The 17,277-nt window shown below is 44.0% G+C and overlaps 1 protein-coding gene across 16 annotated transcripts in view; it reads left to right on the top strand.

Annotated features, from left to right (window-relative positions):
* Positions 1-17,277, top strand: part of STAU2 (staufen double-stranded RNA binding protein 2) — a 306,203-nt gene that overhangs the window by 268,939 nt on the left and 19,987 nt on the right. Inside the window, exon 12 of one of the 16 annotated variants that reach the window (XR_013553422.2) lies at positions 17,052-17,159. The exons of the other annotated variants lie outside the window; for them this stretch is intronic. The gene's annotated coding sequence lies outside the window, so the exon portion shown is untranslated. The remainder of the gene's footprint in view (positions 1-17,051; positions 17,160-17,277) is intronic. 16 annotated transcript variants of the gene reach the window in all.

The following is a 17,277-nucleotide window of genomic DNA, read 5'->3' as shown; positions in this document are numbered from 1 at the left end:
CTGGAGTGATTAAAATGTTTTATAAGGCACTGTTGTTTTCCATGAAACTCTAGTGTGGCCCTGTTCCCCAGCCACAGGAATGTAAGAACTTCTTGGCAAATACCCTGACTAGGACCGGGTGGGACGATGTATAATTAATGTCAAGTGTTATTGCCCTTCTCCAATGCCATCCACCCACTGACCAGCATCAACTTCCTCCTGTTCTTTCTGTATTCGGAGCTTGGTTTACAGCAGTTCAGTTCTGAATGTGTCAGGATAAAATTCTGGTCTCTCTTTTTGAGAACACACATGTTGAAAATCAGGTTCATGTAACAAGAGCTAACTTTCTTATATCTTTGTTAAAGGTGCTCAGAATGAACCAACATTTTTACAGTTAGAGATAATATTCAAGTTAGCAAAGATTTAAAAAAAAAGAACATTCTATAGCTACTTTTCAGGGGGTATAATTTTGTTCTCAATTGTTTAACATTCTCCCTTGAGTTTTGCTTGACAAGTATTGGGAGAGAATGTCTGGCAACTGTTAATGAAACCGTAGGCTCTTTTTCTCTCTTTCTTGCTTCTATAAACTTACTAGACAGGCTTAAGTCCAAAGAGTGATAAAGTAAGAAGATTTTTGTACATTAAAATGAAAGCAGGAATAAAAGCACATATTCCTGAATATCTTAGAATATTGAATTGGAATCAGAGTAGAAACCATGGGATTCAGATATATTACCCTGAAGCTGAATTGTCTAATGAGGAAAACTATAACTGTTAAAAACAAAATTCCAAGTCAGTGCTAGAGCCAATTTTATTTTATGGAAGTAAAGCTGAGAATCTTAATTAAATCGTAGCTCTTCCTGTGAGGAAGAATTTTCCTGCGAGAAGAAATTTCCTGGGAAGGAAATTTAAGGATGGATCTTAATGGAGATGATGTTCATCAGATTGGTGTTAGTATGCTGTAGTTTGCCTATATTGGTTGTTAAAATATTGAAATACTTCCATACCCGTTGGTAAAGAGCCATGGCCTAGAGCTCTCAGTGCTCTCTGCCAACCCCGTGGCTGCCTAGGCCCCTCTCTGAAAGCCCCCCTTCTTCTCACCTCCCCAAGACCCAGCTAAAGGAGTGACACCCGTGTCTCAGACACTGCCCCAGCCCAGAGTGTCAGTCTGCTTGGTCAGTGCCTGTATTAACCTGTTAACCGTGTTAACCTGTTGTTCAGTACTTTGCATATCATGCCTAGCCTAGTGGAAATCCTACAAATTAAAGCCGCTAAAATAAGGATATTGCAGTAGAAAGGAAAGTCAGACAAATGTTACACCAAAGAGAAAACTAAGAGTGGTATTCAAAGCTCAGATTGAATAAATTGTAAGCAAAGCCTCAGAGTCACGGGGACGTGGGAGATCAAAGCCAGTGCATAGTTTTTCTCGGCCTATTGCTTTGCTGATTCACACATGTCTGCAAGAATTCTTTTCCTCCCCCATCCTCTTATTTTAGCAGCATATCTTTTTTGTACCAAATCATTAGTCTGGAAAGCATAAAATGAAATTCCTCTATGACAACATTACAAATGGAAATATGAGAGGGTGCCTAAGCGTGAATGGTTCATTTGAGATGAAGACCCAACTGCCTGTGTATTTGCTGAGGCTGCGGGGGCTGCCTGGGGTCCACAAGGCACCTGGTGCAGGCTTCTCGGCCCTTCTCAGAATTGGTTCCCTGGGAGGGCCCTGCAGCCCCTAAGGGCCTGTGCTTGGACACCAACCTACATTCTATTTAATTATTGATTGGCATTCAGATGCTAATATCAAAAGGGAAGTGCTTCATTGGCTGTTGAGATTTCTTTCTGTGTATTTTTAAGTTTGATTTGGGTCTCTAATATTCTTGTTTTTTTCCACTGGAAAACAGATATCTGACTGCAGATCAGTCATTTTTGTACCTCTCAGTGCCCTTGATTAGCGAAAAAAGCCAGAGAGAATTATGAAGAAAATCTTACTTCATAGATAAAATGTGCCCATGAGGAAAAACTACAGCATTTTAAAGAGTGCCCAATGCAAATTAAAGATGTCAGGGCTGGGGGTGCCTGGGTGGTTCAGTCGGTTAAGCGTCCAGCTCTTGGTGTCAGCTCATGTCATGATCTCACGGTTTGTGAGATTGAGCCTGGCATCAGGCTCTACTCTGACAGCATGGATCCTGTTTGGGATTGTCTCTCTCCCTCTCTCTCTGCCCCTCCCCCCCCCCCAACAAATAAATAAATAAACTAGAAAAAAAAAAGAAAGACGTCAGGGCTTAAAAAAATGTCATTAACAAGTTCAAATATCAATGTATTTATTAAATCAGAGAATCAAAGATTTTGGAACAAACAGAAAAGGATCTTGTTTCATTTGATAAATGTGCTTTTCAATGCACTGTATGTGATTCACTACTAGATAAAATTGTTCTGTAATACTCCTCAAATTTGAATTTAGCAGCCCCTGTACTGTTTCCATTTTTGAACACATGTCCAAATGTGTTTGTGCCTAAATTATGCATATTTGAAAAATGTAACTGTTGTCATAGAGAAAATGTCAGTGGCTTTAAAAGTATAGAATTGTGTCAGCCCAGGCAACCCACATATGAGTAGCAGGAAGAGAATGACTATCTGGTGAGATCCAATGGAACGGACACCCCCAAGACCTCCAGCTGCAGGCACTATGCTCATTCCTGCCTCACAGCTAGGCTGTTTGGCCGCATCCCCTCCTGCTCCCTCTCACTCACACCTGACAAATTCTTCCTCTTTTGTGTGCACATTTCCTGTTTCTTTATGCCCTCCATGAAGCAGAGATAATGTTGTGCATATAGGATGCATTCAAAAGACGCCTGACTGAATGAATGATTGATAACTCTGGGCAGATTTCCGTTATTCTTTCTCTGTGTAATGCAAGATGAGAGGTTCCATTTCTTACTGTGGATTAATTCGGGCTCACTCATTTTAAATAGGCCCTGTTTAAAGTCATCTATACCACCAACGGAGATCTGTTTTAAATAGACCACACTGTAGGGATGCCTGGGTGGCTCAGTCGGTTAAGCGTCTGACTTCAGCTCAGGTCATGATCTCACAGTCTGTGAGTTTGAGCCCTGTGTCAGGCTCTGTGCTGACAGCTCAGAGCCTGGAGCCTGCTTCAGATTCTGTGTCTGCCTCTCTCTCTGCCCCTCCCCTGCTCGTGCTCTGTCTCTCTCGGTCTCAAAAATAAATAAAAACATTAAATAGACCACACTGTATATTTTAGATTGCCCTTTTGTGCCTAATCTCATGCAGTAATTATGTCCTACTTAACTTTTAATTCAACAATGCTCCATGGCAACAAGACTGAAATACATGCTACTCACAGAACTGAATATTGTAAGAGTATTTGTTTTACTGCTGAGCCTGATCCTGCCCACTGGAGAGAGGCATCTTTGTAATTGATCTGTGCCAATTGTGGATTCCTTTCTGGCTTACACCTAGACATTGAACCCATCCTCTTAGACTAAAAATAGCCAAGAGCTTTGATTTAGCTGATACCTTCAGGCACCAAGCCTTAGCTTCTCATCCATCCATCTGTCCATCCAATATTTATTGAATACCCTATACATTTTGGATTTGTGTTAGAACTAAAGAGATAAATACAACATACCCCCTGACCTTGAATAGCTTGTGGCCTGGTGGGGTACAGAGGCATTCAGTCTCACATATTATCAATATGATACAAATCCATAGTGGAGATATGGGCAAAGCATTTGGATGTACACAAGGCAGAACAATTTATTCTCAGGGATTAGGGGAGCATTTAGGGAGGAAATGACAGCTTAGCTGAATCCTAAATAATACGTAGTGGTTTTTCAGGGGCAGACAGGTGGGAAGGGCCCTCTAAGCAGAGGGAATAAACTAAGCAAAGGCACAGAGCACCTCCTGGGCCTGTCTCTGGAGGCTGTGAGGACTGTCTCCCATTCCTATTTTAGTATATGTGCTACCCAAGTGAGCATGACTGTCTCCATGCCTGGTTTGGGCTATCCTTCCTGCCCTGAACTGTGGCTGCCCCAGGACCACTGGGAATATTTCCAGATCAAGGAAGATCTGGTAAGAGACTTCAGTGTCTACGGTGGCTGGAGCAAGGCTTGTGGGCATATTGATCTTTGACTTCTGACCTGTGGTCCTGACTCCTAGGCCCTCTACCCTAGTCACACGGCCCCTGAGAGAGTGGTGGTTTGATCAGAGACCAAAGCTGTGAGGTTCTCCAAATCAATTCTGCCTCTACTTTCTGAACCTTTACATAAGGAAAATTCCCCACCATTAGATAGCAGCCAGTCCCAAACCCAGCCCAGCAGAGCAGGCAGTAGGCTTCATGACCTGCACCTCTGTACAAGGGGATGGGATCCAGATGGCCCTTCTGCCTGCAGCAAGGCATGTGCTTGGTGTGCTCGCACATGGGCGAATTCCAGTGTTGTGCTGCAAACACGGAGTAGGATGACCTGGCTAAATATTTCCATCTCCAGTGGAGCCTGAATCCTATGTTTAAGCATGAGCTGGCTTGGAAGAACTGCCAAAACCACTCCTCTTCTAGCCTGGGGAGGACTCAGTCCCCTGACAAAAGCGCCCATCTATCAGTGCTAACAATCCCAGACCTGTGCAGTTTGCAGCTCTCGTGCAGTGTCATTGTCCCCTGGGAGACACAGTTTCACTGTTGGCTTTGCTGTAGTCTCTGAAGCGGTGTCTGTGTGTTAATATACAGCTGTAGGCTGTACATCTAGAACTCCTACAGCTCAGTAAGCTGAGATGATATTGAATTGCCTTTGAAAGATCTCCCCATTAGTCCTTTCCTTGTCTCAAATTCTTTGTCTTCTCTCTTTAAAAATAATAAAATATTAAATGCCATTCAAATGTCAGACGTCCTCCTGGACTGTTATTGCATCTGTCATGTTGAAGAAGAGAGCAGCTGGGTAAACGATCAGCAGATAGTATTGGCACAAAGTGACCCAGGACCCCATTCCCGTGGACCCTAGTCTTCACTTTCTTTCTCGGTTGCTGCCACTGAGTTAGCATTTAGACAAATATGCCTCAATACAGGTACAAACAAAAATCACAGAAAGAAGTCTTTTAGACCCATTTTATGATGATACTATCATGAAGAGTAAGTGGAAAGCATAGGGAGCATAAGGAGAAAAGAGAGTCCTTTGTGCACGGTTGGTGAGAATGTAAATGGGTGCAGCCACTGTGGAGAAGAGAGTGGAGGTTCCTCAAAAAATTAAAAACAGAACTCCCATATGGTCCAGCAATTCTACTTCTGGGTATTTATCCAAAGGAAACACCATCACTAGCTCGAAAAGATATCTGTACCCCCATGTTCATTGCAGCATTATTTACAGTAGCCAAGACATGGAAACAACCTAAGTGTCCAACAGTGGATGAACAGATAAAGGAAATGTAGTACACACACACACACACACACACACACACACACACACACAATAGAATATTATCAGCCATAAAAAAAAAAAAAAAAAAAGAAGGAGGGGAGCCTGGGTGGCTCAGTCAGTTAAGCACCTGACTCTTGATTTCAGCTCAGGTCATGGTCTCATGGTTGTGAGATGGAGCCCCATGTTGGGCTCTGCACTGGGCATGGGGTCTGCTTGAGATTCTCTCTCCCTCTGTCTCTGCCATCATTCTCTTTGTGTGCTTTCTCTTTCTCAACAACAAAAAAAGGAAATTCTATTATTTGGAACAACATGGATGGAACTTGCAGGCATTATGCTAAGTGAAAGAAATCAGACAGATAAAGACAAATACTGTATGACCTCACATATATGAGGTATCTTAAAAAAAAAAAAGAACTAACTCATTGATACAGAGAACAGATTAGTGGTTGCCAGAGGAAAGTGGGAGAGGAGTGAAGGGATGGGGGCAATTAAAGGGGGTTAAAAAAAGCAGCAGCATAAATTAATATGTGAGTTGAAGGTATATCTACTGAACATTTTTTTAACTAGGTCATGTCTGCAAATGAAATAGGCAACCAGATAATCCAAGATGAAATATTATTCTTTAGGGTTCTGCAAATTTTACATTTGTCCAATGGGTGTTATATCACAGTTACTGTTTAATGCTTTGGCATGTGTAGTAAAATGCAACTTTATGAATGTGTGGCATTTTTAAAACTAACCTGCAGCCTTAAGTGCTCAATCTGTAGCTGCTAATTTGGACTGGTGGGCAGAATTCCTATTTTATAGCTTGCTCTATGGAGAAACAAATTTAATAACCTCTCTTTTATGGATAACTTATTTATTTATTAAGGATTACTAATTTTTTAAAAAAATTTAGCATTTATTTTTGGGAGACAGAGAGAGACAGAGCACAAGCTGGGTAGGGGCAGAGAGGAGGGAGACACAGAAGCTGAAGCAGGCTCCAGGCTCTGAGCTGTCAGCACAGTGCCTGACACAGGGCTCAAACCCATGGATCGTGAAATGATGACCCAAGCCAAAGTCAAATGCGTAAGCGACTGAGCCACCCAGGCGCCCCAAGGATTACTAATTTTTAAATAGTCTAATATTCTGGTTTTTTTTCTAAGAAATGTATTTAGAATCAGATGTACTTAGGATCAGATGGTCTCAAGTAAAAGGAAAACAGATTTTAGTGGAAGTGCCCATTTGTTTTCTGGCTATGCAGACATGTATCCTGAGTGAAGGCACACAGCTCTGCCCTCCAGAACAGAGTGGATGCTAGGGCATGTCTTCTGCTCAGAGGACATACACCCAGTGGGGAGAGAGTAACCTGGCTGTGGTGTGAGCCACACCTAGGACAATTACCTGCCAAAACCAAACAAACAAACAAACAAACACAAAAACAACCATATGTCTAATCAGTAGCTGTGTCTTTTAGAAAGACATGATGTTATTCGTCTTACCAAGCCAGAATTTATATTTATTGGTATAAAATGAAGGGGCACCTGGGAGGTTCAGTCAATTAAGCACCCAAATCTTGATTTCGGCTCAGGTCATGATCTCACAGTTTGTGGGATTGAGCCCTGCGTCAGGCTCTATTCTGACAGAGCAGAGCCTGCTTGGGATTCTCTCCCTCTCTCTTCTCCTCCCCCACTTGCTCTCTCTCTATCTCTCTCAAAAGAAATAAACTTAAAAAAAATTTTTTTTAATTAAAAAACAAAATGAAAAAAATCTACCTACCCTAAGAAGTCATTGCCTCTTAAAAGAAAAAAAAAGTTCTTCTGATTTCTAAAAAGAGCTATCCATTTTCAAACTGGTTTATCTACTCAGGCCTCAAAGCACCCAGGCTATGACAGACCCCTGTGCCAGTTTTCATCAGCTTGGTTTGGGTAGCCAAGTGCCTCTCAATGTTTTCCAGACAGTGCTCAGAGCCTAGAGAGTTTTCTGAATATATTTGCACTTTAGGTCTAGAATACTGAGCAAAGAAATGGAAATACATGCTTATGTACTCATGAAAAAATATAAAATGATAGCTTTTACGTTCTGGCTGAAATTCAAATGTTTGGAGTAAATAATTGCCAACAATAGCTTATGAATATGGTGTATTTTTTATATGCTCTCACAGGTGAATTTCATCTCCATGGAAATATGTTTTCCCTTTTGCAATAATTTCTAACCTCAAAAAATATAAAGTCACAGGTGGATTTTTTTTTTACACTTCTGCTTTTTCCTCATTTTAAAGGTGAGATATAGAGATTACATTTTTGCTAAGAAATCTGCAGCTGTGAGTCTTATCTTTGAAAATTATGCCTGCTCTTTTGCAATTTCATCTTAAAGACACTGAGTTACAGTCATTTACTAATCACAAATACAAAATGCATTAGGTTTTAACAGCAGATCTAAATTAAAAACTCAGTAACTTGGAACAAATGGACCTTTTAGTTCATTTCCAAACTAAAACCCTGGTTACATTTTATTGTTTCTAAACCTTTCTTACTGCAAACCATCAATCCACCAACTTCTTCCTGGCTCATTCGGGCTTTGAACTGCACCTTTACGGTGCTATAAATTAGCATGTCACTGGGATATGCTGTAATTTGCATTAACTCCTTTCCAGTTGAAGCTGTCTATCTTTGAAGACATCTTTACAATACTCAGAATCCACTCCGTAAAGTAATACCCAACTAAAGATGTAAAACATAAATTTAAAAAACATGTTTTGGCTTTTATCTCAAGATGGAAAATAAAAGTGGTCAAGGTTATGTGTGCAGTTCTGTGATCCAGAACTCACTTTCTGATACTTTAGTGCCATTGTTTCAGGCAGAGACATTTTAGCAGCAGGAAACAGAGGGAAGAACACAGCCCTGCTCTCACCCACCTGAAGACAAGGAGCCATTTTAAAGATACGGTTACAGGGGGAAATGGTCAGGGTCACAAAATTGTCAATGAAATGCACTCTAATAGGGGCTTGATGTGGGATGCATGGCCAGAAAAAGCCAAAAGTCTCAGTTGAGAGGGGACAAGGCTGCTCCCAGGGCTGGTTTGGCCAGACCCAGATGAGGCTCACAAGAGTGGCCCTGACCAGGCCCCTGCGAGCCACCCACAGCAGGTGTCAAGCCTCTCTGTCCTCTGTCACAGAGCTGCTGTCCTGATGGGGTAGGAGAGGGGTGAGAGAGCAAGCAGTGGATAACTGGGGAGACTCTTGAGGGGGAATGAAACCACCCTGCTCGCCTGTGAACCTGAAACTCTAGAAAGCGAGCCTTCTGGATGCATCAGGGAGCTATCTGTCCACTGTGCACCTGTCTGTCAGAGGGACCACGTTGGCTCCAGTCTGGGGTCATTCCCCACACCCAGCTCCTTGGCTTCCACTGCCTGCCTGCCCTTCTCCAAGTGCATCCTGCAGAAGCTGATCCGTCAGTGGAATTTGTTTTCCAAGCTTTAAAAACAAAATTACTGGGAGGGTAAGAGAAAACCCAAGCCCTTCAGTCCTTGGGCAGCATGCCACCAAACTCCTTGAACTCCAGCCCTGGGTTTTTGTGTCCCTTTGAAATAGACACGGTTTGGGTTGAACCTGCACTTCCTAGCATCTGGAGAAGAGAAGGAAGAGTATACTATTTTTAAAAGGAACTTTCTGGAAAGTGTACAAAACCTGATAATTAAAAAAATAAAAACCAAACCCTCAGCTGCACAAACAGCCCTTGTTCTCTTCCAGCAAAGGTCTGTCAGGAGTGCCCACCTTCCTCTCCCTGAGAAGAGCAATTAAGGAGACCAGGAAGCATCGCTGAGTTGGTCTGTTTTCTAGCAAAGCCTTTTCAATCACCTCCTTTGATCTAGCTGTGAGTGTGGGAGGGGGAGCGAAACCAACCTGCTTCATGCCTCCGGCCCTATTTGTAGGCACTGTGTTGGAAGAGCGTTTTGTCTCTCAGCATATTTTCTGGAATCAGAGCGCACACATCTGTCTTTATGCCCAGCCGCCTCTCTGGGCCCAAACAAGTTCTCTGTGAGTTTCCCCAACCGAGCTCAGCGGGATCTCTGTCAGCTGCAAGATTTATGTCATCTCGTTCAGTCCTGAGAACTGCTCCTTCGGCTTTTCACATCTGGATTTAATTGGAAAGACATTAAGTGCACTGGAAAAGCATATTTCAGGGCAGCTCTTTATAGACACCCCTATTAAAGGGGCTGACGGCTGTAGGTTCAAGTGGGACGAGCAAAGACAACATCTCAAAAGGCGAAAGCACGAAGTAATGAAAGAGCCACTGGGAATGAGATGGTCCCGTTCGAGGATCACGTTTATTCAGTTACTTTGGGAGAGAAATGTGATAAGATACCTGCCAACTGCAAGCTTTGCCCAGCAGCGTGTGGGATCGACACACGGACAACCGGGCCTTTTGGTGTTTTCGCGAACGGCACCTGCGATGCCTGGTCTCCACATCCACATTCTCGTGTGCCGGCGTTTGGATGTGTGATACACAAACATTTTAGGGTAGCGAGAGAGGGTGGATGGTAACTGCAAATGCCATCACCTTCTTGCCTCACCATCCCCACAAGGGGTGGTGACAGAGTCCCAGGGGCGACCTCACCCTGTGGTATCTTGATACATAACAATAGCAGCATCTGGCGAGCTTGGAGAAAAGATGGCACACACACTTGTGTGATTTTTGCAAAGTCTCTGACTCCATAACCTTCTTCTGTGAGTTTGCCCTGGTAGGTCTTAAATAAGTACGTCCGAGACTGAAGGCAGAGGTCCGTCTGTGTGATGATCAGCATAATACAAACGGTCTACGTTTTCAGACTTGGGCTTGGGCCAAAAAGATATTAAAAGCCAAAGAACAGTTGTCATCAGAGAAATACAGATATCTCTCTTTGATTGTGTTACATTTTGAGGCCCTAAACTTTCTAGCTCAAGAGCAGCTTAAATTCCCTGAAGTCTTAACTGCCCAAATGTTTTCTTAACAGAGAGTAAAATGGGTATTTAGTTTCCTCTCTTGGACTCCCCTTCATCTCATCTCTCGTTTGAGCCATGGACCCTTTGGTCACTCTGGTGAAACCTATGGACCTCTTCATAGAAGAAAATTTTTAAGGGTACCTGGGTGGCTCAGTTGGTTGAATGTCCCACTTCCAGCTCAGGTGATGGTCTCGCAGCTCCTGAGTTCAAGCCCCACATCGGGCTCGCTGCTGTCAGCACAGAGCCTGCTTCGGATCCTCTGTCCCCCTCTCTCTGCTCCTCCCCTGCTTGCACTCTCTCAAAAATAAAGAAAGAAACAAAAGAAAGAGTATTTTTAAACAAATAAAAATACATAAGATTTCAAAAAATTCTATTGACATCAATGATCAAAATATTTTGAGAATATCTATGCTATTGAAGAATGTTTGAGAGTAACTAAGAATAAATTTGTACTGTGGTAATAAATGGGTTTATTAGCACATAGACTAATGAGATCTAGCAATTGGTCTAATAACTCTACTTCTAATGTACTTCCAATATTTTTAATATTTTGCCTAAGGAAGTGCTAAGTTTCAGTTGGATGTTAATACACATCAAAAAATGTAATGTTCTGTCTGTACCGTGGACCCCAACTTAAAACCCCTGGTTTGGTGAGGACACCATCTAACTAGCATCCATGGACCGTGGGTCTGTTTCTCAATCAGGCCCTTTCCTCCAGGAGCCTCAGCCTACCCCTTGGCCCTTGTCCTAAGCTGAGCGACTTGGAAGGTGTTTGGCTTCCCTGCAGCCCCAGAGGGAAGGTGTTGCTTCCTTCAGTGTTTGTGGAAGGTGCTGGCAGATCAGGTCAGAGCAGGGACCTGGCAAGGCACTTCTTTACACAGTGGGCAGTGGGGGGACTCTGGAGAAAGGCCTGTCCACACTGGAGTCAGTTAGCCCCCCTGGGCACAATGAGAGAGAAGGCCTCTGCCCAGAGAAAGCAGCATAACTGCAAGGGGTGTCAGTGGTGTAAGATGTGAAGAAGCATCAAGTCAGTTAGGAAGAGAAAAGGCTTAGGCCGTTCTGATTGCCTCCCGGCTGGTCTCCCTGCCTCTGCACCATCCAGCTGCGAGCAGGTGGCTCCTTTGAAAACACAAATCTAGGGGCCACTGGGTGGCTCAGTCCCTTAAGCAGCTGACTTCTGCTCAGGTCATGATCTCGTAGCTGGTGAGTTCAAACCCCGTGTCAGGCTCTGTGCTGACACCTAGGAGCCTGGAGCCTGCTTTGGATTCTGTGTCTCCCTCTCTCTCTGCCCCTCCCCCGATTGTGCTCTGTCTCTCCCTCTCAAAAATAAATAAACATTAAAAAAAATAAAAAATAAACAAATATGAAAACAAATCTAAGCATGTCACTGCCCTGGTTAAAGTTTGCAATGACACAGAGGCCCTTATGGGCCCAGTTGTGTCCCTCTTAAAATTCAAGCGTTGAAGCCCTATCCCCAGAATGGGACTTTAAAGAGACAATTGGCCTTTAAAGAGGCAACTTAAAGTGGGCAAACTGACCGGTGTCCCTATAAGAAGAGGAAATGAGGACACCAGGGATGCAGGCACTCAGAGAAAAGACCACGTGAGGACACGGAGAAAGCAGCAGCTGGCAGCAAGCCAAGGAGCGAGGCCCCGGGAGAAAGCAGCCCTGCCGCCGCCTTGGTCTCGGACTTCCAGCCGCCTGAACTGTGGGAAGATCAATGTCCGTTGCGTAAACCACCCAACCACCCGATCTGCAGTGTTTTGTTTCAGCAAACCCGCAGGGCCCGCCCAGCCTAACTAAGGCTTCCTGGGAGGACAGACCCCGCTCCCCCACGCCCCCCACCGGCCCCTCCGGGAACACTGCTGCCGCCTAGTTGGCCGCACACGCGAGGCACGCTGCTTCTCGCCCCGGTGCCTCTGTCATGCTGGGCCCTGTCCTGGATGCCTTTCTCCCGCGCCTGCTCTTCCTCTGCAAACGCTCGGGCTGCACGGCGCCCAGGAAGACTTTCCCGCCCCCACCGGGCTGTGGGTCCCTCCCGGAGCGCCCCGATGGCCTGCAGCGCGTTTTCTGTGCTCTCCACCCACCGGGCACCTCAGGGGAGGGCTGTCTTTGCTTCACCTTTGGCCACAGCCTGGCACGGCACTCCCGCACGCCGGATGTATCGGCTAAACAAGTACATGTAGCATCTTCCAGCCAGAGTGTCCTCACACTACAGATATTCTGGGTTCAGGGCCAGGGCAGGCCATTTACCAGCTCCAGACCTTAGAAGAGTCTCATGACCTCTCTGAGATGCAAGCTCCTGAGGGAACTGTGGGCGCAGGGCCAGGGCAGTGTTTCTCAAGCCTTAGAAGACCCGGGTCTTCTTTTAGCAAATGGTTTTTTAAAAAGGTTAAATACACACACACACACACACACACATATACACATGTATATACGTGTATATATGTATATATATAAAAATCATATATATATATATGATTTTTCCCAAAATTATTCTTGATCCATGAGTGCCTGTAAACTGGGATGATTTTGCCAACCTTTACTCTCTCTAGTTTAAAACTTACTGATGCTGGAGCTAGGGAGGATGGAGCTAGCTAGGATGAGGTTCGAAGCAGGCCGTTTTCAGAGTTTTGCCCAGGGTCCTCTGCGGGACCGTCCGGTCACTTTGCACTGGAGCTAGTCCGGTGTAAAGTCAGACTGGAATGGGGTTGGGAATGGGTCTGTGCTGGGAGAAAGAGGAAGGCAACGGTTCTTGGAGGGACTGCTGTCAGCCAGCCGATCGTTTGGTTAGTATTGCTCCCTTCTGACAATAAGGGACGGAAGAAGCTATACTTGCCCTCTCTTGTTTAACTGTGCCACCCCGTAGCAATTAATTAGGCCAAATTCTGCCAAACACAGAACTTTTTAAAAATAAAGAGATGCAAAAATGTTTATGTAGCCCATCCTTGTAAACACAGGGAACCCCACCTAGCCTCCGGTGCTCCAACAGGTTCAGATCAAGGCAGCTCTGGCACTTAGGTCCCATTGCCAGAACCTACCACCCCTGGGTCAGGTGACTATATCCCCCAAGGAAGTGGGTGATTCAGGATAATGGAGCCCTAGACCTCAAGGGCTTTTGAGAAGGAATCAGACTACTAGGCTTCCTGATCCTTACTCTTCAATAATGCCAAGAAGATGCTCCTGTATTATTTTAAGCAAACCACTTACCTTGAACACTACTTATTTTACCAAAAAAATACAAGAGGGACAGAGCTAGATCTGATCAAGGAATCCAGATTTCTGGATCTACTGCCCACAGCCAAAAGTCAGCCCCTGCTCATGTTCACACAAAAAACAGATTGAGAGGAGAGAGAAGGAGCATGTCCGGAGGAATCCTTAGTTACTCAAACTCAAGTCAAACTCATGTGCATTTTGGCAATAATTCAGTGAAGCTGCACAGACATGTTGAGCTCCTGCTCTGCTAGGTACTGCATGTGAAAACTTGAGGAAGAAGACATGGTCTATGGTTTGAAGATCTCATAACCTACCAGAGTAGATAGACCAATAGGTCATTTTAGTATTATGTAGAAAGTGCTAGGTGTCTGCAGAGAACAGACATTTTGGTCCAAGTAGAAGGCTGTAGCCAGTTTCCTGGAGGAAAGCTGTCTAAGCTGGATCTGAAAGAAAAGTCATATAGATCAATACAGGTGGGAACCATTTGGTTCCAAGCAGAGACATCAGCAGGAGAAAGGCACAGGGGTAAGAAAGGAGTAAGAAAGAACATTATGTATATGGGGCAACTACAAGCAAGTTGAAGGTACAAAAACCTGAAATAAAGGGGAGAAGGGGAATAGCAGAAACTAAAACTTGGAGAGACACATTATCATGAAGTCACTGGGAGCCATATTGCCATGCACAACTCTGTTCCACCTACGATGAATGAAGAGCCAGGAGAGGCTCATATTAGAGAGACTGGACGATAAGACTGGGTATTTACTTATAGTAATAATGGAAGAATGAAGTTTTTACTGATTTTTATGATGATCATAGTATTGCATGAGTGTTGTTTTTGTTGAAGGGTAGATTTTAACACCATAAATGAATTCCTTAAATATATTCCTTTAAATCCCAGTATTAACTGGAAAGTTATCTGAGATTCCCAAGGATTTTTAAGAGGGAATTGGGGGGCACCTGGGTGGCTCAGTTGGTTAAGTGTCTGACTTCGGCTCAGGTCATGTCACCTGGTCCGTGAGTCTGAGCCCCGTCTCGGGCTTTGTGTGGACAACTCAGAGCCTGGAGGCTGCTCTGATTCGGTGTCTCCCTCTCTCTCTGCCCCTCCCCCATTCATGTGCGTGCTCTCTCTCTCTCTCTTTCTCTCTCTCTCTCTCTCAAAAATAAACATAAAAAAATTAAAGAGGGAATTGAATTTTTAATATTTATTTTGACAAAAAGAAGTTGGAAGGTATTGGCTGAAAATCCCACCACGAGATGCCCCAAGTGCCGTGTTGAAGACTGTGGGAATATAACAGCATGTCTTTTTTTTTTTTTTAATTTTTTTTAACGTTTTTATTTATTTTTGAGACAGAGAGAGATAGAGCATGAACGGGGGAGGGTCAGAGAGAGAGGGAGACACAGAATCTGAAACAGGCTCCAGGCTCTGAGCTGTCAGCACAGAGCCTGACACGGGGCTCGAACCCACAAACTGCGAGATCGTGACCTGAGCTGAAGTCGGACACTTAGCCGACTGAGCCACCCAGGCGCCCCTATAACAGCATGTCTTGAGAGGGGAGACCAATTATGTTCATGTTCCGCAGAGGGTGGTGAGATATACCCTCTCACTTCATTTCTACACTGGGATGAAGTATAATCTAGCCACCCAGAAGTAGAAGGAAACAGGAAAACGGTGCTAACTTCCAGTAAGTACAGCTTCCCCACATTAGAGGCGGGTGGCAGAGCTGTTTCTTGAGGAGGCCCACCTCCCTTGCCAGAGACAGCTCCTGAAACAGATTCTCCCTGCTTCCAGGCCCTGGTGACCTGCCCTGCCTTCCTGTTCTCTCTCTCTCTCTCTCTCTTTTTTAATGTTTTATTTATTTTTGAGAAAGAGAGTGCAAGCAGGGAAGGTGCAGAAAGAATGGGGGACAGAAGATCCAAAGCAGGCTCTGCGCTGATAGCAGTGAGCCCATGTGGGGCTCAAACTCATGAACTATGAGATCATGACCTGAGCAGGAGTTGGACACTTAACCAACTGAGCCATCCAGTTTCCCTAGAAGTATTCATTTTAAAATTAATAATACCGGGGCACCTGGGTGGCTCAGTTGGTTACGTGTCTGACTCTTGATTTCAGCTCAGGTCATGATCTCATGGTCGTGAGATTGAGCCCCTCATCAGGCTCTGCACTGGGCCTGGAGCCTGCTTAAGATTCTTTCTCTCCCTCTTCCCCTCCCCTGCTCATTCTCCCCCTCTCAAAAAAATTAAAATACTAATTTTCAAGAAGTACATTTCTAATTTTGTTGTGTTTTTAATTTTTATTTTCAAACAATTATAGATTCACAGAAAGTTGCAAGAGTAGTACAGAATGGTTGTGTGTACTTTGTACTCCAATGGTTCCGTTTTATTTACCTATAACACAATATCCAAGCCAAGATGATGACAGCAGTACCATATGTGGATGGTAGGTCTATGCCAGTTTACCCCATGTAACCACCACCCCAATCAAGATGGAAAACTCCTCCATTTCTACAGAGATCTCCCTGGTGCTCCTCCTTCCACCCTATCACTAACCCTTGGCAACCACTAATGACTTCTCCATCTCTATACTTTTGTCATTTCGAGGGTGTTATATAAATAGAGTCATATAGTAAGTGACCTTCACTCAGCCTGATGTCTTTAAGATCCATACAAGTTATGTGTACCAGTAGTTGTTCCTGTTTATTGTATAGTAGGTAATGTTGAGTAGTATCCCATGGTGTGAATGTACCAGTTTACTTTTTAGTTTCTCTATTGTGGGATATTGGGTTGTTTCCAGTTGTTGGACTATCACAGATAAAACTGCTATGAACATTTGTGTACAGGTTTTGGTGTGGACATAAATTTTCATTTCTCTGGGATAGATGAAAGTGTGTGTGATATAGAGTGTGATGACTGGGTTATTTTCCAGAGTGGCCAACACATTTTATGTTCCCGTCAAAAATGTATGAGAGATCCAGTTTCTCGGAATCCTCTCCAGCATTTAGTGTATTCACTACTGTTTATTTTGGCAGTTTTAATAAGTTTGTAATAACCTTGTGGTCTTAATGGCTAGTGATGCGGAGCATCTTTTCACATGTTTAATCGCCATCTGTAAATCCTCCTTGGTGAACCTTCTCTTCAAGTTGTTTGCCCATCTTTTAATTGGATTGTTTGTTTTTTACTGTTGAGTCTGAAAGTTCTTTATATATTCTAGATACTAGTCCTTTAGCAGTCACCCAGGGGCTACAAGAGTAGCAAGAGCTTTGCATGGAACCAAATGGAGACAGAAAGAATAAGGTTCTAGATTTTTATAATGTTCTATAGTCCTGCTTATTCACCTATAACTTCTGACTTCTTTCTCAGTTGATGAAGAGGCCTGGTTTATCCTTGAGAAATATTTTGGTTCCCTTTTTATTCTTGAGATTGGGGTTCACTGGAAACCCTCCACCCCATCCTTTGTCTTTCAGGAACCCAACCTCTCTCTCTCCCACTGAAGTGCCTTGTGAGAGGTGAAGGGTATGAGGACTTTCTCCTGTGAAGGCTTCTTGCATGAAGACACAATGAGAATTAACAAAGTAGGTGCCCCACGCCCATTGTTGGCATGTGGTCCCTGTGTCCTCTAGAAATATCTACAGAGGGAGGCCATCTTCAGGAAGGGATAAAAATCTAGGCATTTCTTGGCAATATTAGTAG

Source organism: Panthera onca, chromosome F2, assembly GCF_046562875.1.
Source record: "Panthera onca isolate mPanOnc1 chromosome F2, mPanOnc1 haplotype 2, whole genome shotgun sequence".
Taxonomy (NCBI): domain Eukaryota; kingdom Metazoa; phylum Chordata; class Mammalia; order Carnivora; family Felidae; genus Panthera; species Panthera onca.
This window is presented reverse-complemented; position numbering and strand designations above follow the sequence as displayed.